Raw genomic sequence first — 27,668 nt, forward strand, 5'->3', positions numbered from 1 at the left:
GGGTAACTTTGAATTTCCTTGGCCTTCTCTGGTTGCTCCAGACATACCCCGACTCCCTACCAAGTGGTGAGTCCCACAGACCTTGCTGGTCTGCACCGAAGCACCTTTCTCGTTTCTGCGGGGGTTGCTGTTGTCAAGGCTTGTTGTGTCCAATTCGGGCAACGGCACTGCAGCACTCGACATCCTTCATGGGACAGCTCGAATCCAGCTCCTGGTTGTCCTCAAAGCCTCCTGGTCCTCATGGCTGAAGAGTCAAGCTTCACCTCTTTCACCTGAAATCACTCGACATCGGTGGGCATCCGTCCATTGCCTTCCTAGTCACTGGCTAGTGACCCAGACTCTGTCCCCTCTGCTTTCAGGGTCTTCTCATCTTTGATCCAGGCTTGGATCTCTTCGGACACTTCGCATCTTCACGGCAGCAGCACTTCTTCACCAGCTCCCATTGAAATCCACGACGCGACCCGACACTAAAAGACACCTCTGCACCCGGCTTCCCTGGGTGCGGTAACTCGAGTACTCCGGTGCTCCTGTGGGTGCTAGCCCTAGAACTTCCTAAGTCCAAAAGGGTTTGGTCCTGACTCATTTCTAAGTGTCCCTAATCTTTAAAAATGTAACCGCGACTTCCCCACAGAAGCTAACGGGAGCTCGCAGCTGTGTTCACACACTGCACACAGCCCCCGTGGGTCCCCTGTGTCACTACCTTGGGTGGTTCCTTGGGGTCCCAGTGATTCTACAGGCTCTATGCCTTGATTCTAGTCAAGTTGTGGTTCTTTTAGTATATGGTTTGGCTCGACCCTAGGGCCTGACGTGTATTTGTGCTATTGTACTGTGATCAGTGAAGTGTAACTTATGTGTTTGGACCTCTAGTCTCATAAAGAGACTAGTGGGGTGTGTTTAATAATACATACATATATTTTATATATATACCAGGTGTGGATATCTTTCATTTAGTGACTCAAGAGATTATAGACTGGTAAAACAAGCTGCTTTACATTCCTTCAAGACTTAGGCTGAAGGCTGCTCTCCATAGCTACCACTAGCATAGCTTTCAATAAAGGTTGTCTTTAACCTATAACCAATAAGGGGTTGTTTGGACTGATACAAGGTGCCCACTATAACTAGTGGACAGCATATATCAGGCCAACTTCTCACAGGGAGTGTTTTGCAACAGAAGTAGTTGAGTTTGATTTGTCTGAATAACTTATAGAGTGTGATCTGTCTGAATAATTTATAGAATGTGATCTGTCTGTATAATTGATGGAATGGGTATATATAATTTATAGGCTGTATTGATTGTTTATATTTCATCTAACATCCTGCTGAATTTTCATTTGTTTCTCCTAGTGGAGGAGCTTTGTTATGGCCTCATGTTTGTATAATGTATCATCTCCATAGTTCCTTAGTTCACTTCTGCTCAACAAGTGCATGTGTGTGATTTAATGGAATGTTGATGAGTGTCTGTGTCTGAAGAGTGGCAGTTAGAGAGAATGTGCTGAGCAGTAAGAATGCTGCTCCTGGTGAGGCATTTACCATCTAACCTATAACATGTAACTACTTCAATAAACGTATAATCATATTCAACGTGACCACACTTCATGACTCATGCTTACTAAAAGGATATCTTTAGATTGTTTGTAACATATTGTAAAACCTCCTGTTGTGAGTCTGGAGACAGGATGGGGTAAGGTCAGGGTCTTGTGCACTACAAAGACCTTAAAAACAATAAAGGATTGGCATCGAGAGGAATCAAATTTGAACTTTGGGGACTACACTACTGGTGGGGATAACTATCTCCCCCCAGTCTCTGGCATCACGTCCAACTAAGTGCAGTCCTAAACCTCTTAAATTTCAAATAAAACCTGCAGCAAATGCCCTCTAATACCTGACAATAACTTTCCACAGAAAGTAAATCACCATAACTCAGAAAAAATCAAAGAAATAAGTGTGAAAAGTGAGAAGGCATCCAAGAGCTCTACGGGACAATTTACCGGTGGGCCAATTTTTTCGGTACCGCCGTAATTGTTCTAGTGTGGAGACTTTTGCTCAGCAAGCAGACGAGCTTTCAAGTAAATTAACACAAAGAGCGTACCCCAAAAAGATCATTAATAGGGCATGTAAAAGAGCACGTAATACACCACGGGAGGCGCTCTTAGAAAGGAATAAAAGAGAAGCAAGTGACTGCCTGACGGTGGTGATGACCTATGATCCCTTGGCCTCCAAGATAAGACAAACAATGAGGAAACATTGGTCATTGCTGTCCACTGCGGAGTTTAAGATGCCACAACAGAGATTTGCATTTAGCCGGGCAACTAACTTAAAGGATAAGTTAGTGCATACACGACCACAAGTAAAACAAAGAATTTCATCAATGCCGGCTGGACATTATCCTTGTGGCAGTTGCTCTGTCTGTAATTTGACGGAGAAGACTAAGGGCCTCATGTAGGTAAATAAATTTTACCGGTTCTTAAATACCGAGCCGTACCAAATCGGTAAATTAGAATCGGTAAGTTATATGTAGGTAAAAATTCGGTAACAGTTACCGATTCGGTAACATTCGGTAATTACGAATCGGAATTCACCGAATCGGTAAATACCGAGGTGGTATTTACCGAATCGGAAAATACCGAGGTGGTATTTACCGAATCGGAAAATACCGAGGTGGTATTTACCGAATCGGAAAATACCGAATCGGTATGTACGGATTCAGTAAAGAAAATCACATGACTTGACGAAACAGCTAATCCAGTGCAACGACAGCCCACCCAACCAGGAACTGCCCACACCCAGGCAGGTGTACATAATTAGCCGAAGTGGCCACACCCAGGCAGGTGTACATAATTAGCCGACCCTGGAGAGGCTTGAAGTGCAGCGGAGAGGCAGGGAGCCGTTGCATGTGCGAGCGGGTAAACGAACAGCATGTCCAGCCAGAGAACACAGAAAGACGGAGGGGAAAGGAGGAGGAAGCTGAAATTTAGCCCCAAGGAACTCCAGGTGCTGGTGGAGGAGGTGGTGAAGCAGCACCAGAAGCTGTTCGGAAGGCAATCCCTGCAAGTGCCTGAGGTGGAAAAGCGCAACATATGGCTGGCCAACCAGGCGCAGGTCAATGCTGTGGGAGTGACCCACAGGGACATTGAGGTCCTCAAAAAGCGCTGGTATGACCTCAGGATTGTAACCAAGAGGAAGATGGGCGACATCCAGAAGGAGGCCAGCCAGACCGGAGGTGGAACCAACAGGGCACCTGCCCTCACCGAACTGGAGGAGCTGGTGGCGGCCACAATCGAGCAAGAGAGCGTCGTGGGACTTGGGGACGCCGACAGCTCTGCCAGAGCCGCAACACACCAAGGTAAGACGAAAGCACAGCAATGTAGCCCCCCCAACCCCTATCCCACATCCCCCAATTGTGAAACGAGAATCACACTGCAGTCCACACGTGTCAGTGCAGACAGGCAATGCATTCCGGGAGATGTAGTCAGGGCAACACTAACCATGACGTAAATGTTACAGGGCAACAAGGCATGTCACGCACTCGAGGCACAAGGAGACAGGGGACATATTGGAATGTGAAATGATTTATTGTGACGCTTGCAATGCAGCCCTTCGGGGACACTGAGCCAATGTTGTATTTCTGTCCACAGATGTGACATCATGCAGGACAGGGCATGCTGCAGGAGAGACGGCACACCGGCCACATAAATCACCTCTAGCCAGCACAAGTTCAGACCAGGGAGCAGGCCCACTGGCAGCCGCACCACCAACACAGCCAGCCTCGCCGCACACAGAGCCAGCATCACCTCACCGAGAGCCAGCATCACCACCACCAGAGCCAGCATCGCCACTCATGTTCGAATCACCGGCCACATCTCCGCTTGCAGGCGTGAGAATGAGGAGGCGTCCAGCAGCCAGGCTACGAGCCTTAGACACCTCGTCAGATGACAGCATGGGACCAGAAGACCGCACCGGGCCCCAGGAAGGGAGCCATGCCACTGTGCCCCACACCTCACAGGCAGCACAGACGGAAGCAAGAGGGCGCCGCAGGTCGCGTGTCCAGAGTCCACCAGCACCCACTGACGGCCATGGTGTCTTCTTGGGGCTCGAGGGCCAAATGTTAAAGCAACAGCGCCTGCAATCAAAGGCAGTCATGTCAGTCCAGAGGCACATGCGGGTGATGAAGACAACATTAGTCAACATGGACACTAACATTAGCGGCATGGCTGCGGGCATTCGGGACATGTCCCAGTCTATCCAGCAGTTGTGCAGCAAATTAGATGCTGGCATCGAAGCACGGCGCCGGGAACGCCAGAGAAGGGACACTACCAGCAGGGCACTCAACCGTCTGGCAACTGCCACTTCTCTACTGTGCCGGCGCTCTGTGACGATGCAGGAGGGCCTAACACAGTGCTGCAGCGACCTGTCTCGGGGGATGGTGCAGGTGAAACACGTGTCCAGGGATGGCATTATATTTCTATATACTCGTGGCGTAGGCGTACTCACCGTAGCCACTACACTATCCAGAATCCTTTGGGGTTATTTGCAGCATGACGAGCAGTGTCGCGACCCATTTACGTAAATCACTAATAGCTCATTCGAGCGACTTTGGCTGACGAGCCCGGTGTCTGCACCTGCGCGCCTTGGAAGGTATTTTACCTATATATATGGCAGTCATCGGCACCCCGCATACCTACCTGCTCCCTGCTGACGAGAGGCAATTACCTCGAAACACGTGTCCAGGGATGGCATTATATTTCTATATACTCGTGGCGTAGGCGTACTCACCGTAGCCACTACACTATCCAGAATCCTTTGGGGTTATTTGCAGCATGACGAGCAGTGTCGCGACCCATTTACGTAAATCACTAATAGCTCATTCGAGCGACTTTGGCTGACGAGCCCGGTGTCTGCACCTGCGCGCCTTGGAAGGTATTTTACCTATATATATGGCAGTCATCGGCACCCCGCATACCTACCTGCTCCCTGCTGACGAGAGGCAATTACCTCGAAACACGTGTCCAGGGATGGCATTATATTTCTATATACTCGTGGCGTAGGCGTACTCACCGTAGCCACTACACTATCCAGAATCCTTTGGGGTTATTTGCAGCATGACGAGCAGTGTCGCGACCCATTTACGTAAATCACTAATAGCTCATTCGAGCGACTTTGGCTGACGAGCCCGGTGTCTGCACCTGCGCGCCTTGGAAGGTATTTTACCTATATATATGGCAGTCATCGGCACCCCGCATACCTACCTGCTCCCTGCTGACGAGAGGCAATTACCTCGAAACACGTGTCCAGGGATGGCATTATATTTCTATATACTCGTGGCGTAGGCGTACTCACCGTAGCCACTACACTATCCAGAATCCTTTGGGGTTATTTGCAGCATGACGAGCAGTGTCGCGACCCATTTACGTAAATCACTAATAGCTCATTCGAGCGACTTTGGCTGACGAGCCCGGTGTCTGCACCTGCGCGCCTTGGAAGGTATTTTACCTATATATATGGCAGTCATCGGCACCCCGCATACCTACCTGCTCCCTGCTGACGAGAGGCAATTACCTCGAAACACGTGTCCAGGGATGGCATTATATTTCTATATACTCGTGGCGTAGGCGTACTCACCGTAGCCACTACACTATCCAGAATCCTTTGGGGTTATTTGCAGCATGACGAGCAGTGTCGCGACCCATTTACGTAAATCACTAATAGCTCATTCGAGCGACTTTGGCTGACGAGCCCGGTGTCTGCACCTGCGCGCCTTGGAAGGTATTTTACCTATATATATGGCAGTCATCGGCACCCCGCATACCTACCTGCTCCCTGCTGACGAGAGGCAATTACCTCGAAACACGTGTCCAGGGATGGCATTATATTTCTATATACTCGTGGCGTAGGCGTACTCACCGTAGCCACTACACTATCCAGAATCCTTTGGGGTTATTTGCAGCATGACGAGCAGTGTCGCGACCCATTTACGTAAATCACTAATAGCTCATTCGAGCGACTTTGGCTGACGAGCCCGGTGTCTGCACCTGCGCGCCTTGGAAGGTATTTTACCTATATATATGGCAGTCATCGGCACCCCGCATACCTACCTGCTCCCTGCTGACGAGAGGCAATTACCTCGAAACACGTGTCCAGGGATGGCATTATATTTCTATATACTCGTGGCGTAGGCGTACTCACCGTAGCCACTACACTATCCAGAATCCTTTGGGGTTATTTGCAGCATGACGAGCAGTGTCGCGACCCATTTACGTAAATCACTAATAGCTCATTCGAGCGACTTTGGCTGACGAGCCCGGTGTCTGCACCTGCGCGCCTTGGAAGGTATTTTACCTATATATATGGCAGTCATCGGCACCCCGCATACCTACCTGCTCCCTGCTGACGAGAGGCAATTACCTCGAAACACGTGTCCAGGGATGGCATTATATTTCTATATACTCGTGGCGTAGGCGTACTCACCGTAGCCACTACACTATCCAGAATCCTTTGGGGTTATTTGCAGCATGACGAGCAGTGTCGCGACCCATTTACGTAAATCACTAATAGCTCATTCGAGCGACTTTGGCTGACGAGCCCGGTGTCTGCACCTGCGCGCCTTGGAAGGTATTTTACCTATATATATGGCAGTCATCGGCACCCCGCATACCTACCTGCTCCCTGCTGACGAGAGGCAATTACCTCGAAACACGTGTCCAGGGATGGCATTATATTTCTATATACTCGTGGCGTAGGCGTACTCACCGTAGCCACTACACTATCCAGAATCCTTTGGGGTTATTTGCAGCATGACGAGCAGTGTCGCGACCCATTTACGTAAATCACTAATAGCTCATTCGAGCGACTTTGGCTGACGAGCCCGGTGTCTGCACCTGCGCGCCTTGGAAGGTATTTTACCTATATATATGGCAGTCATCGGCACCCCGCATACCTACCTGCTCCCTGCTGACGAGAGGCAATTACCTCGAAACACGTGTCCAGGGATGGCATTATATTTCTATATACTCGTGGCGTAGGCGTACTCACCGTAGCCACTACACTATCCAGAATCCTTTGGGGTTATTTGCAGCATGACGAGCAGTGTCGCGACCCATTTACGTAAATCACTAATAGCTCATTCGAGCGACTTTGGCTGACGAGCCCGGTGTCTGCACCTGCGCGCCTTGGAAGGTATTTTACCTATATATATGGCAGTCATCGGCACCCCGCATACCTACCTGCTCCCTGCTGACGAGAGGCAATTACCTCGAAACACGTGTCCAGGGATGGCATTATATTTCTATATACTCGTGGCGTAGGCGTACTCACCGTAGCCACTACACTATCCAGAATCCTTTGGGGTTATTTGCAGCATGACGAGCAGTGTCGCGACCCATTTACGTAAATCACTAATAGCTCATTCGAGCGACTTTGGCTGACGAGCCCGGTGTCTGCACCTGCGCGCCTTGGAAGGTATTTTACCTATATATATGGCAGTCATCGGCACCCCGCATACCTACCTGCTCCCTGCTGACGAGAGGCAATTACCTCGAAACACGTGTCCAGGGATGGCATTATATTTCTATATACTCGTGGCGTAGGCGTACTCACCGTAGCCACTACACTATCCAGAATCCTTTGGGGTTATTTGCAGCATGACGAGCAGTGTCGCGACCCATTTACGTAAATCACTAATAGCTCATTCGAGCGACTTTGGCTGACGAGCCCGGTGTCTGCACCTGCGCGCCTTGGAAGGTATTTTACCTATATATATGGCAGTCATCGGCACCCCGCATACCTACCTGCTCCCTGCTGACGAGAGGCAATTACCTCGAAACACGTGTCCAGGGATGGCATTATATTTCTATATACTCGTGGCGTAGGCGTACTCACCGTAGCCACTACACTATCCAGAATCCTTTGGGGTTATTTGCAGCATGACGAGCAGTGTCGCGACCCATTTACGTAAATCACTAATAGCTCATTCGAGCGACTTTGGCTGACGAGCCCGGTGTCTGCACCTGCGCGCCTTGGAAGGTATTTTACCTATATATATGGCAGTCATCGGCACCCCGCATACCTACCTGCTCCCTGCTGACGAGAGGCAATTACCTCGAAACACGTGTCCAGGGATGGCATTATATTTCTATATACTCGTGGCGTAGGCGTACTCACCGTAGCCACTACACTATCCAGAATCCTTTGGGGTTATTTGCAGCATGACGAGCAGTGTCGCGACCCATTTACGTAAATCACTAATAGCTCATTCGAGCGACTTTGGCTGACGAGCCCGGTGTCTGCACCTGCGCGCCTTGGAAGGTATTTTACCTATATATATGGCAGTCATCGGCACCCCGCATACCTACCTGCTCCCTGCTGACGAGAGGCAATTACCTCGAAACACGTGTCCAGGGATGGCATTATATTTCTATATACTCGTGGCGTAGGCGTACTCACCGTAGCCACTACACTATCCAGAATCCTTTGGGGTTATTTGCAGCATGACGAGCAGTGTCGCGACCCATTTACGTAAATCACTAATAGCTCATTCGAGCGACTTTGGCTGACGAGCCCGGTGTCTGCACCTGCGCGCCTTGGAAGGTATTTTACCTATATATATGGCAGTCATCGGCACCCCGCATACCTACCTGCTCCCTGCTGACGAGAGGCAATTACCTCGAAACACGTGTCCAGGGATGGCATTATATTTCTATATACTCGTGGCGTAGGCGTACTCACCGTAGCCACTACACTATCCAGAATCCTTTGGGGTTATTTGCAGCATGACGAGCAGTGTCGCGACCCATTTACGTAAATCACTAATAGCTCATTCGAGCGACTTTGGCTGACGAGCCCGGTGTCTGCACCTGCGCGCCTTGGAAGGTATTTTACCTATATATATGGCAGTCATCGGCACCCCGCATACCTACCTGCTCCCTGCTGACGAGAGGCAATTACCTCGAAACACGTGTCCAGGGATGGCATTATATTTCTATATACTCGTGGCGTAGGCGTACTCACCGTAGCCACTACACTATCCAGAATCCTTTGGGGTTATTTGCAGCATGACGAGCAGTGTCGCGACCCATTTACGTAAATCACTAATAGCTCATTCGAGCGACTTTGGCTGACGAGCCCGGTGTCTGCACCTGCGCGCCTTGGAAGGTATTTTACCTATATATATGGCAGTCATCGGCACCCCGCATACCTACCTGCTCCCTGCTGACGAGAGGCAATTACCTCGAAACACGTGTCCAGGGATGGCATTATATTTCTATATACTCGTGGCGTAGGCGTACTCACCGTAGCCACTACACTATCCAGAATCCTTTGGGGTTATTTGCAGCATGACGAGCAGTGTCGCGACCCATTTACGTAAATCACTAATAGCTCATTCGAGCGACTTTGGCTGACGAGCCCGGTGTCTGCACCTGCGCGCCTTGGAAGGTATTTTACCTATATATATGGCAGTCATCGGCACCCCGCATACCTACCTGCTCCCTGCTGACGAGAGGCAATTACCTCGAAACACGTGTCCAGGGATGGCATTATATTTCTATATACTCGTGGCGTAGGCGTACTCACCGTAGCCACTACACTATCCAGAATCCTTTGGGGTTATTTGCAGCATGACGAGCAGTGTCGCGACCCATTTACGTAAATCACTAATAGCTCATTCGAGCGACTTTGGCTGACGAGCCCGGTGTCTGCACCTGCGCGCCTTGGAAGGTATTTTACCTATATATATGGCAGTCATCGGCACCCCGCATACCTACCTGCTCCCTGCTGACGAGAGGCAATTACCTCGAAACACGTGTCCAGGGATGGCATTATATTTCTATATACTCGTGGCGTAGGCGTACTCACCGTAGCCACTACACTATCCAGAATCCTTTGGGGTTATTTGCAGCATGACGAGCAGTGTCGCGACCCATTTACGTAAATCACTAATAGCTCATTCGAGCGACTTTGGCTGACGAGCCCGGTGTCTGCACCTGCGCGCCTTGGAAGGTATTTTACCTATATATATGGCAGTCATCGGCACCCCGCATACCTACCTGCTCCCTGCTGACGAGAGGCAATTACCTCGAAACACGTGTCCAGGGATGGCATTATATTTCTATATACTCGTGGCGTAGGCGTACTCACCGTAGCCACTACACTATCCAGAATCCTTTGGGGTTATTTGCAGCATGACGAGCAGTGTCGCGACCCATTTACGTAAATCACTAATAGCTCATTCGAGCGACTTTGGCTGACGAGCCCGGTGTCTGCACCTGCGCGCCTTGGAAGGTATTTTACCTATATATATGGCAGTCATCGGCACCCCGCATACCTACCTGCTCCCTGCTGACGAGAGGCAATTACCTCGAAACACGTGTCCAGGGATGGCATTATATTTCTATATACTCGTGGCGTAGGCGTACTCACCGTAGCCACTACACTATCCAGAATCCTTTGGGGTTATTTGCAGCATGACGAGCAGTGTCGCGACCCATTTACGTAAATCACTAATAGCTCATTCGAGCGACTTTGGCTGACGAGCCCGGTGTCTGCACCTGCGCGCCTTGGAAGGTATTTTACCTATATATATGGCAGTCATCGGCACCCCGCATACCTACCTGCTCCCTGCTGACGAGAGGCAATTACCTCGAAACACGTGTCCAGGGATGGCATTATATTTCTATATACTCGTGGCGTAGGCGTACTCACCGTAGCCACTACACTATCCAGAATCCTTTGGGGTTATTTGCAGCATGACGAGCAGTGTCGCGACCCATTTACGTAAATCACTAATAGCTCATTCGAGCGACTTTGGCTGACGAGCCCGGTGTCTGCACCTGCGCGCCTTGGAAGGTATTTTACCTATATATATGGCAGTCATCGGCACCCCGCATACCTACCTGCTCCCTGCTGACGAGAGGCAATTACCTCGAAACACGTGTCCAGGGATGGCATTATATTTCTATATACTCGTGGCGTAGGCGTACTCACCGTAGCCACTACACTATCCAGAATCCTTTGGGGTTATTTGCAGCATGACGAGCAGTGTCGCGACCCATTTACGTAAATCACTAATAGCTCATTCGAGCGACTTTGGCTGACGAGCCCGGTGTCTGCACCTGCGCGCCTTGGAAGGTATTTTACCTATATATATGGCAGTCATCGGCACCCCGCATACCTACCTGCTCCCTGCTGACGAGAGGCAATTACCTCGAAACACGTGTCCAGGGATGGCATTATATTTCTATATACTCGTGGCGTAGGCGTACTCACCGTAGCCACTACACTATCCAGAATCCTTTGGGGTTATTTGCAGCATGACGAGCAGTGTCGCGACCCATTTACGTAAATCACCACCACCAGAGCCAGCATCGCCACTCATGTTCGAATCACCGGCCACATCTCCGCTTGCAGGCGTGAGAATGAGGAGGCGTCCAGCAGCCAGGCTACGAGCCTTAGACACCTCGTCAGATGACAGCATGGGACCAGAAGACCGCACCGGGCCCCAGGAAGGGAGCCATGCCACTGTGCCCCACACCTCACAGGCAGCACAGACGGAAGCAAGAGGGCGCCGCAGGTCGCGTGTCCAGAGTCCACCAGCACCCACTGACGGCCATGGTGTCTTCTTGGGGCTCGAGGGCCAAATGTTAAAGCAACAGCGCCTGCAATCAAAGGCAGTCATGTCAGTCCAGAGGCACATGCGGGTGATGAAGACAACATTAGTCAACATGGACACTAACATTAGCGGCATGGCTGCGGGCATTCGGGACATGTCCCAGTCTATCCAGCAGTTGTGCAGCAAATTAGATGCTGGCATCGAAGCACGGCGCCGGGAACGCCAGAGAAGGGACACTACCAGCAGGGCACTCAACCGTCTGGCAACTGCCACTTCTCTACTGTGCCGGCGCTCTGTGACGATGCAGGAGGGCCTAACACAGTGCTGCAGCGACCTGTCTCGGGGGATGGTGCAGGTGACAAGTGCACTAGGGGTGCTATTGACTAGTCAGGCGTCGACAACTGCTGCAGGGGATGCTGCGGAGAGCATCGACACCAGCAGCAGCATCACACCCCCCGTCCCAGAAGCACGCAGGAGCAGCAGGCGGCTTGGGGTTGGCTCTAGTGAGGATGCACAGGCCGTGCAATCCACCACTGCAGCGCGTATGCGCAAACATTGATGTAGCCCTGCCTAGCCACTTCACAATGGGTGACGTAACCCTGGACATACTATAGATGGTATATTGCCAGATTGGCCTGTTCATGTGTGCATGGCGTGGTGCCACATTAAAACTACGTCAGGACTTCTCACAACTCGCTGTGTCCCCTTACTTACTCAGAAATAGTTGGATGTGATCTCTGCCCGTCTCTCTCTCCCATCGATTGCAGTTGGCACTCTAGCTGCGTTGCCCTCTGGCTGGCCTGACTCATCCTCGTTGTCCTCAAAATATGTTAGTTCCACATCTGTCCCTTTTTTCGTGGCAAGGTTGTGCAGCATTGCACAAGTGGCAATGATCTTGCAGCAGGTGATGGGTTTGTACTGGCGTGCGCCTCCGCTCTTGTGCAGGCAGCGGAACCTGCTCTTCAGTAGTCCAAACGTGCGCTCCACCACATTGCGTGTTGTTTTGTGTGCCACGTTGTATCGTCTCTCACTCTGGGTTGCTGGGTGTAGGTAGGGAGTGAGGATGAATGACCGGCATGCATATGCACTGTCGCCTGGATGAGTAAAAGGGAACATTCAGTAACATGCCTCATGACACTATGATTTGCAGGTTTCAAGGGGCGTCACTGTTACTTACCTAGCAGGTATCCCTCTCCAAATTCTCCGGCACTCAGTCGTGTGTATATCCCACTATTCTGGAAGATGTAAGAGTCGTGGGTGCTCCCAGGAAACTTTGCAACAATATCTGTGATGATGTTCCCTGCATCACAGATCACCTGCACATTGATGGAGTGGGTGGACTTCCTGTTCCTGTAGATGTGCTCTGTATCAGCTGGTGGACAGATTGGGATGTGTGTACCATCAATACAGCCGATGACATGGGGGAACTGTGCCATGTGATAAAAGTCAGTTTTTGTTTTCTGCAGTGCAGACTGTGTGTTCGGGAAGCTGATGTAGTGGTGCATTCTCTGCATCATGGCATCCAGGAACTTCCTGAAGAAACGGGACAGGCAACTCTGGGATACCCCACCCACCGCAGCTATCACCACCTGATAACTGCCGGATGCCAACAGATGTAGGCTGCAGAGCACCTGCACATGTGGGGGTATGGCGTGCGCCCTTCTTATTGGATGGTCCAGGAGTGGGTGTAGGTCCCTGATTAAGTCCATGATGGTTTCGGGGTCTAGCCTGTACCTCTCATGTATCTCTGCATCAGTCAGCTGGAATAGTGTGATGCGCTGTCTGTAGATTTGTTCCTCCCGTCGCCACACCCTCAGTCCTGCTGCCTGTAGACGTAGGCGCCTTGCAATGACGTACATAGCGGCCATGTTGTCCACGCTGTTGCATTTTGGGTTTGCTTTTATCCATTGTTGATGGTTACCACCTGCTTTTAATCCGTGTTAATTACCGACTCTTATTTAACGATTTTACTGGATTTCTTAATTACCGAGTGCTCCTACATGTCATTTTAAAATTTTACCACTTCATATTTACCACTTCATGTTTACCGAATCGTTAATTATGTATTCGGTAAATATGAATCGGTATTTTAGAATTCGGTAAATATGAATCGGTATTTACCGCCTCATATTTACCGAAAAGTGGTTTTTGGACTCCTACATCTCACTTGTCTGAATACCGGTCGGTAACGGCATTTTTACCGAAAATCGGCCGTTACCGACCGGTATTTGGCTACCTACATGAGGCCCTAAGTGTGTAAGTCTCAACAGTGGCATAGAGTGGTATTTGAATACATTTTCAAACTGTAATACAACAAATGTTATTTACAGACTTACCTGTCAGTGTGGGTTACAGTACATCGGCCTTACAACTAGAAAAATAAAGCTACGGATTCAATAACATTTAAGTACCATCAAAGCCGGTAAACTCACCACACGTTAGGTACAAATTTTTTGTGAATTTAAACATGATCTGCAAGCCCTGAGATGGGTTGTTTTGGAGAGGGTGGTGGATAGCAATGAGAGCGTAGAGACAGTGCTGGCAACCAGAGAAGCTTGTTGGATTTTTACTGAGAAAGTGGATCAAATAGGTTTAAATGACCACATTGAGTGGAACAAAGTTAAAAGATAGGACCATCCTGATCACGACCCCTTAGGGTATAGTTAAGATCTGATGAGAGTTGATTAAAGAAATGATCATGAGTAGCGCACCAGTGTGAGAAGGAAATTGCTGAGTATCCGCCCAAAATGAGTGTAGTAGGGCTGGGAGTAAATAGTAGGTGGATGATGAGCATTTGTAAGAACCCTCGACCTGTTTTTTAGAAAGAGTTTTGTTGAAAATAATGTGGATGTAGATGAAAAATATCTGCGTAAACATATTTGATAAACACTTTTGTTAACTGCGCGCAGCTTTTTCACCCTGATATGCCGATTTGAATAACTCAGCATCTGATTTAGTGCTTTTTGTTTGTGATGGTAGACAGTCTAAGATGGCCGCCGCTGGCGGAGAAGATCTAATTAGTTCTAGCACCGGTCCCGGTACACGTGAGGCGGAAGCAGGGGGGCGTGTACTAGGAAAACAGTACTAGAGGCTGTGATTCGGACTCGAAGTGAGGCGGTGACGAGATACGGACCGTTTCGAGACTGGTTGCGGTGAGAAGTGTTAGCGACAGTACAAATGCTGCCAGCATTGTGGGGGCAGGTTGTGGCTCTTGGCATGGCCACGGCCGACTGTGATGACAATATGTGCTGTCTTAATTAGATATGAATGTGGCATGACGATTAGGGCAAACGCTTTTGGAATAGTATCAGCTAGATGCTGGTCGCTAGCTCTTTGATGGCTGGTAATTGAAATGGAGACATGATTAAAACTTTGCCGGCATTGAGTATAGCGGTTGTTTTTCGAAATGTGCAGAAGAAACATTTAGTGAACTCATTTTTTGCAAACGGAATAGGGATATTTAAAATATAAAATAGAGTATGTTATGGAACCTGATGGGGTGTTCTAAAACTTTTTTCCACAGGTGGAACATGATTTAGCGACAGTGCCGTTCCAAAAATCGGGGAAAGGTTGTTCAAAACAACCCCGTTTGGTATGGTGGAGGCTGGTATGAATATCCTCGGCCTTTACATGGTAAATACCCCTAATTGAAACGGGTAATTGGTGTGGAATAAATTTGACTATTAATATAAGTGGTTGGTCCATTTTTATTGAGAATAGAATAGAAACTTGTTATTCTTTCTCTTTCTTCCTGCTTTTAATAGCCCTTCCGCAACACAAAAGTAGATGTCCAGTGAGGCGAGCGATTGAAACCCTATACCCTGATGAATTTGCCACAATAAGGATAAATGGCAATGAAACATGTTGGCCTTCTTTATAAAGGTTAGCAACATATAGTGCTTTTATTTTGAGTGAACTTACTGGTGTGAATAAAGAGGGTGACCTAAAGTGAGTTTCTAACTCAATTTTATTATTGCTCGAAACATTTGTTCTTCGCAATACACGGGGTTCTTTCTTTTTCTCTTTATGGGGACAGATAAATTTCTTTAAAATCTTTTCTTTCTTTGTCTGTCTGTCTTTTCCTTACTGGACACTAGTTTCCTGACTTCTGTGAGTTGGTAACCAATGATGATAAAACGTGGGCATACTGGCGAGAACCGGCTGGTAGCCTCCCTGGTGTTGCGTACGTGAGGTGCCTTCTCACTTTTCACACTTATTTCTTTGATTTTTTCTGACTTTTGGTGATTTACTTTCTGCGGAAAGTTATTGTCAGGTATCGGAGGGCATTTGCTGCAGGTTTTATTTGAAATTTAAGAGGTTTAGGACTGCACTTAGTTGGACGTGATGCCAGAGACTGGGGGGAGATAGTTATCCCCACCAGTAGTGTAGTCCCCAAAGTTCAAATTTGATTCCTCTCGATGCCAAGCCTTTATTGTTTTTGATGAATGTTGAGTGGAGGGCGGCCTTGCATTTACCCTCTTTAGCTCCAATTTGTGAAGAGACACTACAAAGACCTACCTACTTCAAAGGCTAAAGTGGGTATAAGTCTCTGACCCCACTAACTTAGAACACTGCTGGAACTAAAGACACTCTGCCAGGACGAAAGCCCCCCTGCAACCTTTTCCTGCCGTTATCACCCCTTTTGAGTGGGTTTACATCTACATTCTAGGGCCTCTGTATACCAAGACAGCCAAGGGCAACAGGTTCATCCTGGACTTGGTGGACCATGCTACTCGCTACCTGGAAGCTATTCCTCTGAGGATGGTGACTGCACCCACCTTGGACAGGGCACTTATGAGGAGCTTTACGTATGTGGGTTTGCCAAGGAGTTGATATCTGACCACGGTACCAACTTTATGTCCTTGTACATGAAAGCCATGTGGTAAGAGTTTTGGATAACCTACAAGTTCTCCACTCCTTTCTACCCCCAAACCAATGGGTTGGTTGAAAGATTCAACTGTACCCAGAATGGCATGATTATGAGTCTACCCAAATCCATGAGGCATGAGTGGGATGTCCTCCTGTCATGTCTTTTGCTTGCATCAAGAATTTACCACAGAAGGGAGTTGGCTTCAGGCTTTTTGAACTTCTGGATGGACCCCTGTGAAAGGACCTCTCAGTTTGCTGAAGGAGGGCTGGGAGCAAACTCCCAGGAAGCCACCCCAAGATGTAGCTAGTTACATGCTGGCCTTCTGCAACCAGACAGCCAGCTCCCAGAAACTCGCACAGGAGAATTCAAAAGTTAACCAGGAGGACTTGAAATGCTGGTAAAACCAGAATACCACTCTGGTTAAGTTTCATCCTGGAAAAATGTGTGGGTAATGGAGCCAGTGCAACCTCGGGCCCTGCAAGACCATTGTTCTGGGTCTAATGCGGTAAAGGAGCGAAAGAGTTATTTCACCTAGCTGGTGGACCTCAAAACTCCTAGGAACCCTTTAAGGGTCCTGCATGTGAATTGCCTTAAGCCACATTTTGAGAGGTTTGAGTTGACCATGCTCTTGGTAACTGATGATGGGGTAAAAGAGGAAAGTGAACCTCTCCCCGACCTCCTATCTTCCAAGGAGCAGGATGGTTCAGTGGAGGGTGTGAGCCTCTCTCGCACCTTGACCCTAGAACAATAGGGAGACTGCCGCTAGTTGCTAGGAAATATTGCATCCTTCTTTTCACTGACCCCTGGAGTCACTACATGATGCTCCCATGTTGTAGATACTGGGGACAGCCTCCTCGTGAAGCACAAGATTTACAGGTTATCCGACAATGTGAGGGCTAACATCAAGGATGAGGTTTCCAAGATGCTGATGCTAGAGGTTATTGAGCTCTCAAACAACCAATGGTCCAGCCCAGAGGTCGAGGTTCCTAAGGCTGCCTCGCCAGGTGTAAGACCCAAACTCCGGTTTTGTGTGGCTTACTGTGGGCTCAATGTGGTCACCAGGGCTGACGCAAAACCCATCCCCGGAGCTGATGTGCTCATAGATCGGCTTGGAGCTGTGCAGTTCCTCAGGACATTTGACCTAACGTCTGGGTACTGGCAGATTACCTTGACCAAGGGGGCCTAAGACAGGCCAGCGTTCTCAACACCAGAAAGGCACTACCAGTTTCTTGTCATGCATTTTGGGTTGAATAATGCTCCTGCCACCTTCCATAGGTTGGCCAACCAGGTCATGACTAGGTTGGAGAACTTCAGTGCCGCCTACCTTGACAGGATTGCGGTCTTCAGCTCCAGTTGGTAAGATAATTTGTACCACCTCCAGAAAGTGCTGTGGGCTTTGCAGAGTGCAGGACTAACTATCAAAGCCAACACCAAGTAGGGGGCGGCAAGGTGCAGCCCCTCCAGGCAAAGATTGATACAATTCTGGCTTGGGAACCCCCAACACCCAGACAGAAGTCAGAGCCTTTTTATGCCTCACAGGGCATTATAGGAGATTTGTCAAGGGATATGGCACCATTGGTTCCCCTGACAAAGCTGACTTCCAAGAAGGAGCCACATCAGTTGATCTGAATAGAGGCATGGCAGACAGCGTTTGACACCCTGAAGGAAGCCATGTGAACAGCATCAGTGCTCAAAGCCCCCGATTTTTTCCAAGGATTTGTGGTGCAGACATACACCTCAGAGCATGGTGTAGAGGTTGTGCTCCCACAGCTAAACAGAGAGGGCCTAGATCAACCTGTAGCCTTCATCAGAAGGTGGTTCTTTCCCAGGGAACAGAGGTGGAGCTCAATAGAAAGGGAAGCTTATTCTGTGGTTTGGGTACTAAAGAAGCTAAGACCATACTTGGTACTCACTTCCGGGTTCAGACAGACCACAGGCCCCTCAGATGGTTAATGCAGATGAAGGGTGAAAGTCCTAAACTGTTGAGGTGGTCCATCTCTCTACAGCGAATGGACTTCGCGGTGAAACACCATCCTGGCAAAAACCACGGCAATGTTGATGGTCTCTCAAGGTTCTTCTGCCTTAGTGCAGAGAACTCCCAAGGGGTTGGGCCGCTCTCCCCACTTTCTGTTGGGGGGCACATATGTTAGACCTGGCATTCTTGGCATGGTTACCCCTAACATTTTGCCTTCTGACCGCCTGTTTTTGACTGTCTTGCTAAACTTAGGTTTTTCTGGTTGTAATTGTAAATTGTAATTGTAAATTGCATTTATATAGTGCTTACAACCCCGAAAAGGCGTCAAAGTGCTTTTCGGTGAGTAACACGCTACTCCAGAACCCAAAAAGGAATAGTGGTGAATTAGTATAGGGAAATATGAAATTTATTTGAGCAATGGACATGTGAGTCTGTTATTTTAATTGAAAAAGGATAGAGGAGGGATAGGAAAGGGACGGGTTTGCATTTATGTAGTGCTTGGTACCCTGATGAGGAGTCAAAGCGCGTTTCAGCAAGTAGCACAGTACTCCGGAACCCAAACAGGATTAGTGGGGAATTAATATACGGAAATATGAAATGAATTTGAGCGGTGGTCATGTGAGTCTGTTAGTTAGATCGAAAAGGATAGTGGAGAAATAGCACAGTTAAGGGTATAAAAAGTGTTTATTTGGAGATCATAGGAGCCGGAGGAGGTCTGGGATGCGGAGAGGGAAGGGTTTAAAGGCTTGTTTGGGAGATTTGAATAGAAAAAGAGGTTTGAGAAGACGTAAAGAGGTGTAGAGGAGAAAGGAAACTAGAAAGGGTTATTTGGGGGATCATAGTAGTAGAATGGGGCTTGGGATGAGTCTGAGAATGGAGCTAGAGGATATATTGAGAGAGGTCTAGGGTGAGATATAAGGTAGTGCATTGGAGAGGCTGAATTAGTGGTAAAGAAATAAATATAATGATGCATAAGTACATGGAAGATATACATGTATAAGTAAGGTAATAAATCTAGATTTAAGTTGTATTTTATAAACTCAGACTTTCAAGTGTTGCTGTACTGTAAGCTAATGTATTTGTTTTTATAATTTATGTATTTATTTTTTGGATTTAATAGTGAAGCAATTGTAGATGAATAGTTATGATAAAAATTTACCTATTTATGCAGTGACCTATATACATGTTAAACATAGAATAATATACCCATAAGTAATATGTACATTTGTTAAGCAGAACTAATGAACATCTATATATCTATAAACTTGATTATTATACATATTAATACAAAGAAATACACATATCTAGGTACATGTATATAATCCAAAGAACAGCTTATAGACACAGGGATATGCTGTATATTTATGTTTGAGTATGGTGGTTGTGTGGGGATGAGCCAACTCTAGAGTAGTCTCCTGAAGATAAGTTAGTTATCTGTGGATTTTAGGTTTTTGAGGTGAGGTACAAATCTAAAGCGGAGATTCCTTTGTTGAATGTATTTGATTGTATTCCTGATGAGGAGTGGCTCTGTCTACCTTTTCACTGCTGACTAGTGCTTAAAGTGCATGTGCTCTGTATCTGATAACAAATTGTTTATCCATGATTGGCATATTTAATTTACTTATAAGTCCCTAGTTCAGTGCACTACATGTGCCACCCACATAAGTAGCCTTTTAAACATGTCTTAGGCCTGCCACCGCAGAGCCAGTGTGTGTTGTTTTAAACTGCAATGTCAACCTGCCAAGCTAGCCTACTTGCCAGGCCCAAACCTTCCTTTCTATTACACATAACTGACCCATAGAGTAGGCCCTGGACAGCCCATGGGCAGGATGCAATGTACTTGAAAGGAGGTCTGACATGTACTTTTAAGTTGTATATGTCCTGGTAGTGAAATACTCTTAAATTCATGTTTCACTACGACAAGGCCTATCTCTTCTATAGGATAACATTGGAGCTGCCTTATAACATTTTATATGTACAGTTTCCAATTGGGAAACAATAGTAAAACTAAATTTCGGGTGTATGGAATAACAATTTAAAAATACAACTTATGGTGAACTTTCTTTTTTAAATTGTAGTTCTGAAAATGCCACTTTTAGAAAGTTGCCATTTTCTTACTTGAACCAATTGGTGCACTCTGCCTGACTCTCAAATACATGTCTGAGCTGGGTGACAGCTGGTTTCCTGCATTCCTTCTAACAGCCACACAGAACGGAAGGGTAGTTGTTACTGCCTAGTCATCTGCATGTTGATGGGGCTGCCTGGGCAAGAGGGGAGGGAGGAGCTGACACTGTGCACCTTAGAGGACAGTGTCTTGTCCCCACACAAAGGATTGCATACCCTCCTGGAGTGAACCTGGAGACAGGGTCTTGTGTATTACAAAGACCTTCTTTGAAGTCTCCCTACTTCAAAGGCTCAAATGGGTATAAGTACTGGCCATCTGACCCCACCAACTAAAAACACTGCTGGAACTAAGGACACTCTGCCAGGAAGAAGAGCTGGGAGGAGTGGGAGGACCAGGGAGGACCTGGCCTGGCAGTTCGAGCTGGACTGGTCCTAGTGGAGCAGGGTCCAGCCTGAGTTGCATATGGCTGGTTCCAAACAGAGGTGGCATAGTGTGCAAAATAACAATGGACTGGAATGTGGCCCGAGTAATTACCAGTGGATGAGATTAATTGAAGTGCTCCGTCATTCACTTTTTGTATACTTCAATGGCTCTGTGGGGCACACAACACTGGGCCATGATCAAATATTTCTGGGCAGAGATTCCACAACTCTGGTACAAGATAACACAATAGTGGTCCAATATCTTACAAATGTGGCCTAAGATCTCATATCAATAGATTAAGATAAGACAACACTAGATCTGCACATGTGAGAAATTAGAAACCGACTAGTAAATGTTTCTTTTTATACTTGCAAGGGTAAAAAAGAATACAGATGGCAGAAATGTATCCGTACCATCGTACCTAGCCCCAACATCCTGCCCCTGGGTCTTGGCTCAGCCTAGTGAGTATTAGCACTTCTTTTTCTATGTAAAGTATTTGCCCAGATGTCCCAATTAGAACACCAAGAAAGAGTCTTGAAGAGTCTAGAAGTTGTGAAAGTGCATGTACGGCAACTCCTCATAACCTGTATCCAACTGACACCAAGAGATTAACAGACGATTGTAGAAACAATCGACAACTAAGTGAGCAAGGCACAATTGTCAATACTGCAGCAGGGGCAGTGACACTGGAGATTCATATGTGAGAGGCCCACTGTGACCACTTAATGTATGTATTCCTCAGATTAGATTAGATTAAGAAGCTTATGTAGTTTATATAGCACAGCAGCTACCCACTCTGGGTTTTGCCTGTGGTTTGACAACAGGCTCCCGGTCCCGGACCAGTTAACTCAGAACAACCATGACTTTAATTTTCTGCAATAGATGCTCAATGAAGGGCAGAACCTCAGATGTTCCTGAAGAACGTTTCAGAGTTTTGGGCCAAGGTACGCAAAGGAGCGGGCTCCCATGCAGGTTCATTTAATTCTGGGAACTGTGCAAAGAGACAGGTTGCTAGAGCAGAGTGATGCGATGTTATCAGGCTGATGATATGGCAGGGGGCAATTTATGCCCTTATTTTAAAAATGTATTGAAGAGCCTTAAACTGGATACTTTTCTCCAACCTTAGCCAGTGACGCTCATGAAGAAGTGGAGTGGCCGAAGCATGTTTTGGCAGTCTGTGAATCAGTCTGGCATCCACATTTCTGCACCACCTCCATGCATTTTATGGAGGCTTTATCAGCCCCCAAAGCCAGGAGGACCATTCTTTGAGCAGATATAGGGAGACTCCAAATGAAGTTCCGAAGCCATTTCAGGGTAGCGAAGCAGGCCGCTGACACCTTTGTCACCTGAAGCTTCATAGACAGCTTAGATTCCACTAAGCCGGAATTCTTGACTTTGGCGGTGCATACAGGATTATCGCCCAAAGCATCCAGAAAGTGCTGGGGTCCCCAGAGGGACGGCTTCCTACCAAGCACCAGCACTCCGTTTTTTCTCTGTTCAGTTTCAACAAGTTGTTATTCATCCAAGAAGCTGCACGTGCCAGACAAGAATTCAATGATCCTGAGTTGTGATTCTGATTGGATGATAAAGAAAATATGATTTGATTATCATCCACATGTGAGATTAGTGTGATACTGCTACTTTCCACCAGGTCAGCCAGGGGGCGAACATAAATGTTGTAAAGTGCCAGGCTTAGGGGCAGTACCTGTGAAACCCCAGAAGTCAATTTATGACACTTGGAAGAGGCGCTGCCTGAGAAAACCTGAAAGGTTCGGCCTTTTGAAAAAGAGGAAAACCAAGCCAGTGCGGCTTCCCTGGAACCCCAGTTGTGCCAGGCAGTGGTGGTCAGCATGACTTGTGGGTGATGGAGTGGGGGCGGGAGTCGTGGGTGGAAGGTAGCCACAATGAAAAACAAAAAAAAATACATTAAATCATTACAACACTTGTCCCGCTGCCGCATCTCTGCACCTTGCTCCTGCTCTCATCGTGGGACAAGAAGCCAGGCTCCCCTGACCAATCACAATGCTGCAATGCAGCGTTGTGATTGGTTTTGAGTGTCCTGGTGGGACGCTCAACCAGGGGATGGGAGCATGGGCTTGTTATCAATGCAGGTCTGTAATGCAGCCTGCATGGAGAACAGGGAAAGTGCTCAGGACTGGTTGGGGTGGCCCGAGAGGACCGACGAAACATCATTGTGCACTTAGGAGTGGGTAAACCAGTCCTCGCCTGCCCTGCTCTGTTTGAGCAGAGCAGACCCGCCCACCTGCCCGCTGCAAAGCTAGAAAACATAAAATGATAATAACTAAAAGTCATAATGATTTTATTCTTCCTTTCCTTTACACTGCTCAAAGCAGTGGGGCGACACACCTCTGCCATGGCAGAGGAGCCGCCACTGCCAGCCTCACAATGAGCATATTATGTACCACAGTATCGAAGGCAGTGTTGAGATTAAGTAAAATCAGCTCTGCCCATCTTGCCCTCCTCTAGGAGCCGCCTGAGATGTTCAGTGACCCCAAGGAGGGTGGACTCTGTACTGTGCCCAGGTCGGAAACCTGACTGGGAGTCATGAAGAAATCTTTGTGCCTCCACAAAAGCAGTAGGTCGTTTACAAATATGCTTTTCTGTAACTTTAGATAGAAAGGAGAGCAGTGAGATAGGTCTACAACTGGACCAGATGGAAGAATCAAGTTAGGTTTTTTCATAGGAGCTTGCTTCCATGACTAAGGAATGACTCCCTCCTGTAACGAGCAGTTGAGGAGCCTTAGTCAGCATCTTCAGAGTATGGAAGAATGAGGTGGTGACTGCATTGACTTGGGCGGTCATGTTGAGTTTGCTGTTGATGACGATCTCGAGGTTCTTAAAGTGGGAGTGGGTATTGGCTCTAGCACTGTTGGCCACCTGAGCCATTATTATGTATCAAGTGCACTGTTCATGTTTGCGCAAAAGCGCATCTTTAAATAGGTGCACCGGGCACAAGCATGTAGAGTGCACCCAATTACAATGCATGCACTGTCCTAAGGGCAGCCTCAAACTCAGGACTGCCCTGGGGATAGCGCATTCACTGAAACACAGAGCAGCCACTTTATTCAGCCTCTCCATGTTTCACTGTGCAAGCGGCATCTACCTGCACTTAAAGAGGGGACAGTGATCCCCCTGCAGGTGTCTGCACCCAGTTGCAGAGGTATGTCTTGTGGGGGTCCTTGGGTCCCACTTGGTCCCCTCCAGTGGGCTCCCCTCAGGGGGCACACTGCCAGTACACTAACTTTTGTGGCAAACTGTCAGTGTGCCTCTTGATATCTTCTTTGTACTTGCACTCACATCCATAATATGGCACAGGACAGCGGCAGAGAGATTCCATCATTTGCATGAGGCTCAGTCCCCATGAAAAGAAAGGAATGCCTCACAAAAGTCTGCAGCTCCATCTGTACTAACAAAGTGCCCTAGAGGTGTACAGAATTGGCACACATGCCCGTTGTGCCCCCAGGGAACTCGTGTAATAAGGCCCCAGGTGGAGTCCCACAGTGATGTGCTCTTTCTGAAGATCACAATTTTGGTTTTGTAGGTGTTCAGCTTTAGCAGTATGTTTAGCACTTACTGCTTTCTTTTCCTTTCCAACCAGGAAGGAAGGGGTATTTTCATAGTTTGGAGTAGGGCACATGTCAACCTCTCTATGCTACTGCTAACTGAGAAAATAGCCCCTCCACTTTTTGAACCGGTTTAACACTTATGTATTTATTAAGTTAAACCATAACTTTTTGTTTTACGACTGTACTCATCTGTTTTTAAGCTAAATGCAAACCCTTCTCTCTATCACCACCACTCACACACACAAGTGGGTAATCTAAACTGTAAACAATTTAAACAAACAGCCTACTCATCCTGGAATCTTTCTCTGCCCATCTCCAGCCATCAGGTCAAAGGCCCACATCTCTAGTTTAGTTATACTTGGGTAAAAATCATGAATTTAGATTAAAAGCTTTCAATAGTGGCTCACGGGACAGGAAAATGGCAGCTTCCCATCAGTTGAATGTTGCAAGGTGTATCAATTTTAGGAATAGTGCTTCCCTAATTGCGATTTTCTGTGAATCGCAGTCAGGAAATCACTATCCTTAATATATGAAACTCATAGAGGTTCATCTAGCAATTCCTAATGGGTCGCAAATTACGACCTAACTCCTTATTATTCATGAGATAGATCGCAATTTGCGAGCCATTAGAAATCGCAGCCATTATAGAGATTGTGGCCTGCTGAGGTCAGCAGACCACCATGTTGGTGATTACTGACAACCTGTTTTCCTTAAAAGAAAACCGGATGTGTTGTGTTTAAAAAGAAAAGTTTATTTTTTTAAATTGTGTTTGTTTAGGAAGGAACAGTGCTCCCGTGGACTCCTGCCTTCTCATTAACAAACTTTTCTTACATAAAAAAATGGCAAGGGGTCTTGAGGGGACCCCTTTCCATTCAAATGCAGTACCACTACACTTCGATAGTCGGTAAATTTATTACGTTTTGCAACCAGAATTTGGTTGCAAAACATTAATACCAAATACCGAATCAGAATGGGCTGTATGAATGTTTTGTGACTGAAACACGGTCGCAAAACATTTGTACATTACCGCCAATTCAAAGTTGGTGATAACCCACTTGACCCCTTCCCCGTAGAGAATGTTTAAAAAATATATTTTTTTAAAGCAGGCAGTGGTTTGACCACTGCTCTTAAAAATAGAAATTTAACTTTTTATGTTTTATTATTAAACACTTCCCGTTATCTTTTAAGGCAAACTGGCTGCATTTAAACATAAATTATTGTTTTATATAAAAGATAAAAGCAATCACAGTCATGGTGGGCTGTTGACCGCAGCAGGCCACCATCCCTGTGATGGCTGCTAACCATAGTGGGTCACAAATTGTGACCTACCTCATTAATAGACATGAGGTACGTCTATTTGAGACCCACTACGAATCGCTAATGGGCCAGATATCAGTTTTGTAGATGGGTAATAGGGATTATCAAATAGCGATTCGCAAAAAATCGCTATATGTTCAACGCTATTACCAATGAACCTACATCTAGCCCGAAATCCCAATTAACTCCGAAAGTGTGTAACAAAGCGTAGGTCTGGGGTGCGCATCCAGGGAGCGTGCAGGGTAGGATGACACCCACGGGGCACAGTATAAAGGCCGCCGGCCATGGGGCGCCTTACCGGCTGCGCGCTGCTGGGTTCTGCTGTCCCGGGGGCTTCTCTCAGCCGTGCCCAGCGTTGTGTTCCTCTTCAGACCGTCTCCCTGAAGAAAACTGTCCTCCTGCCCTTCCGGGCGCTATTTATCATCAGTCTAGAGTTGCTGCCCCTAGCAACAGGTAGAGAGAGGGCTGCCCGGAACTGTAGTGCAGAGATCATGCACAATAGACCCCACGCACCGGTGATTGTTTTCGGTGAAATTACATAGAGCCGAAGCCGTCTGACAGGTTACAAAGAAGCCAAGTGTCAATTTGATGGGGTTCCGCGAAGTGAGACAGACACGCTGAGGCACACTTGATATTTTGGATAAGAATTGAGGGGCGGATTTACAAGCCCCTTGTGCCACTTTTGCGTCACTTCTCCCATGTTAAAAGTGACGCAAGAGTGGCGCAAGGAGCTTGTAAATCTGCCCCTGAGTCTACAAAGATGATGCTTTCTTTCGCTACACCTGCATGTCAGTTGAGCCCCAATCTAGCATAATGGGCCATCAGTCACTTCGGCGGGTTAGGTAAAGATGCTAGAAATGTTCTAGTACATTTGTCCTGTTTCTGTTCCCCCAGCTACCTTCTTCCGCAGCGTTTTCCAGGTTAACCGTTTCCGCTTTCAATTATGAACATTTTCTAAACACAGTGCATCGCTTAAAGTAGTAACACAGTTTAACATATGCATGCACAGATTTACGAGCGACCTGTCTGCACAGGCACTAGCAGCAACAGACTGTGATGCTTCCCGACGCAAGCGGCAGCGCCTAACACATTTTTGGGCTGATTTACAAGCTCCTTGCAATGCAAAAAGGGGCATTTCCAAATGTACAAACTCCGAATTGCGATTGGGTAACCTGTTTCCGAATCGCAATTTGAGTTTGCAAATCGTTATCTGGAAGGAACTTGTTTACAGCAACCCTTCAAAATATCGATTTGCTTTGGTATGCAAGAATGTTTTGCAAACTAAATGCAGTCACAAAACATTTGCACTTAATCCACTCACAAATGGGAAGGGGCCCACAAGAGACCACTTCCACATTGAGAATGGTTGAAAAATATGTTTTAAGAGCAGGCAGTGGTCCACTGCCTATTCTTAAAAAAATAACCTTAAACGTTTTCTTTTTAAAAGGATCCCATTTTATTTAAGGAAAACGGGCTGCATTTGAAATATAGATTGCTTTAATAACAAGCATTGGCATAGCCAATAGGTCTCGCTTTTGGGACCTTATAAGTATGTAGTTATGCCGCACAATATCCTTGGTGCAACAACATCAACTGTTACATGGGTAAAACACTTATAAGGTCCCAATGGCGAGACCTATTGGCTATGCCAATGCTTGAACGCAAAGAAGCCAATGGCTCTTTTGTCTGTAACCTTTTGTGGGATCATACCAGTGTTTACAAAAGGTGAGCGGTAGCTCTGCTGTCAGAAACAGGCGGGAGGTAGGTCT

The 27,668-nt window shown here is 47.4% G+C and overlaps 1 protein-coding gene across 1 annotated transcript in view; it reads right to left on the reverse strand.

The window, feature by feature from the left end:
• Nucleotides 1-26,266, reverse strand: part of LOC146830898 (fibrocystin-L-like) — a 1,500,901-nt gene extending 1,474,635 nt beyond the window's left edge. Inside the window, exon 1 of the mRNA XM_085605087.1 lies at nt 26,198-26,266. The gene's annotated coding sequence lies outside the window, so the exon portion shown is untranslated. The remainder of the gene's footprint in view (nt 1-26,197) is intronic.
• Between the last annotated feature and the right edge of the window lie 1,402 nt (nt 26,267-27,668).

This window comes from Triturus cristatus, chromosome 5_1, assembly GCF_964204655.1.
Source record: "Triturus cristatus chromosome 5_1, aTriCri1.1, whole genome shotgun sequence".
Classification (NCBI taxonomy): Eukaryota; Metazoa; Chordata; class Amphibia; order Caudata; family Salamandridae; genus Triturus; species Triturus cristatus.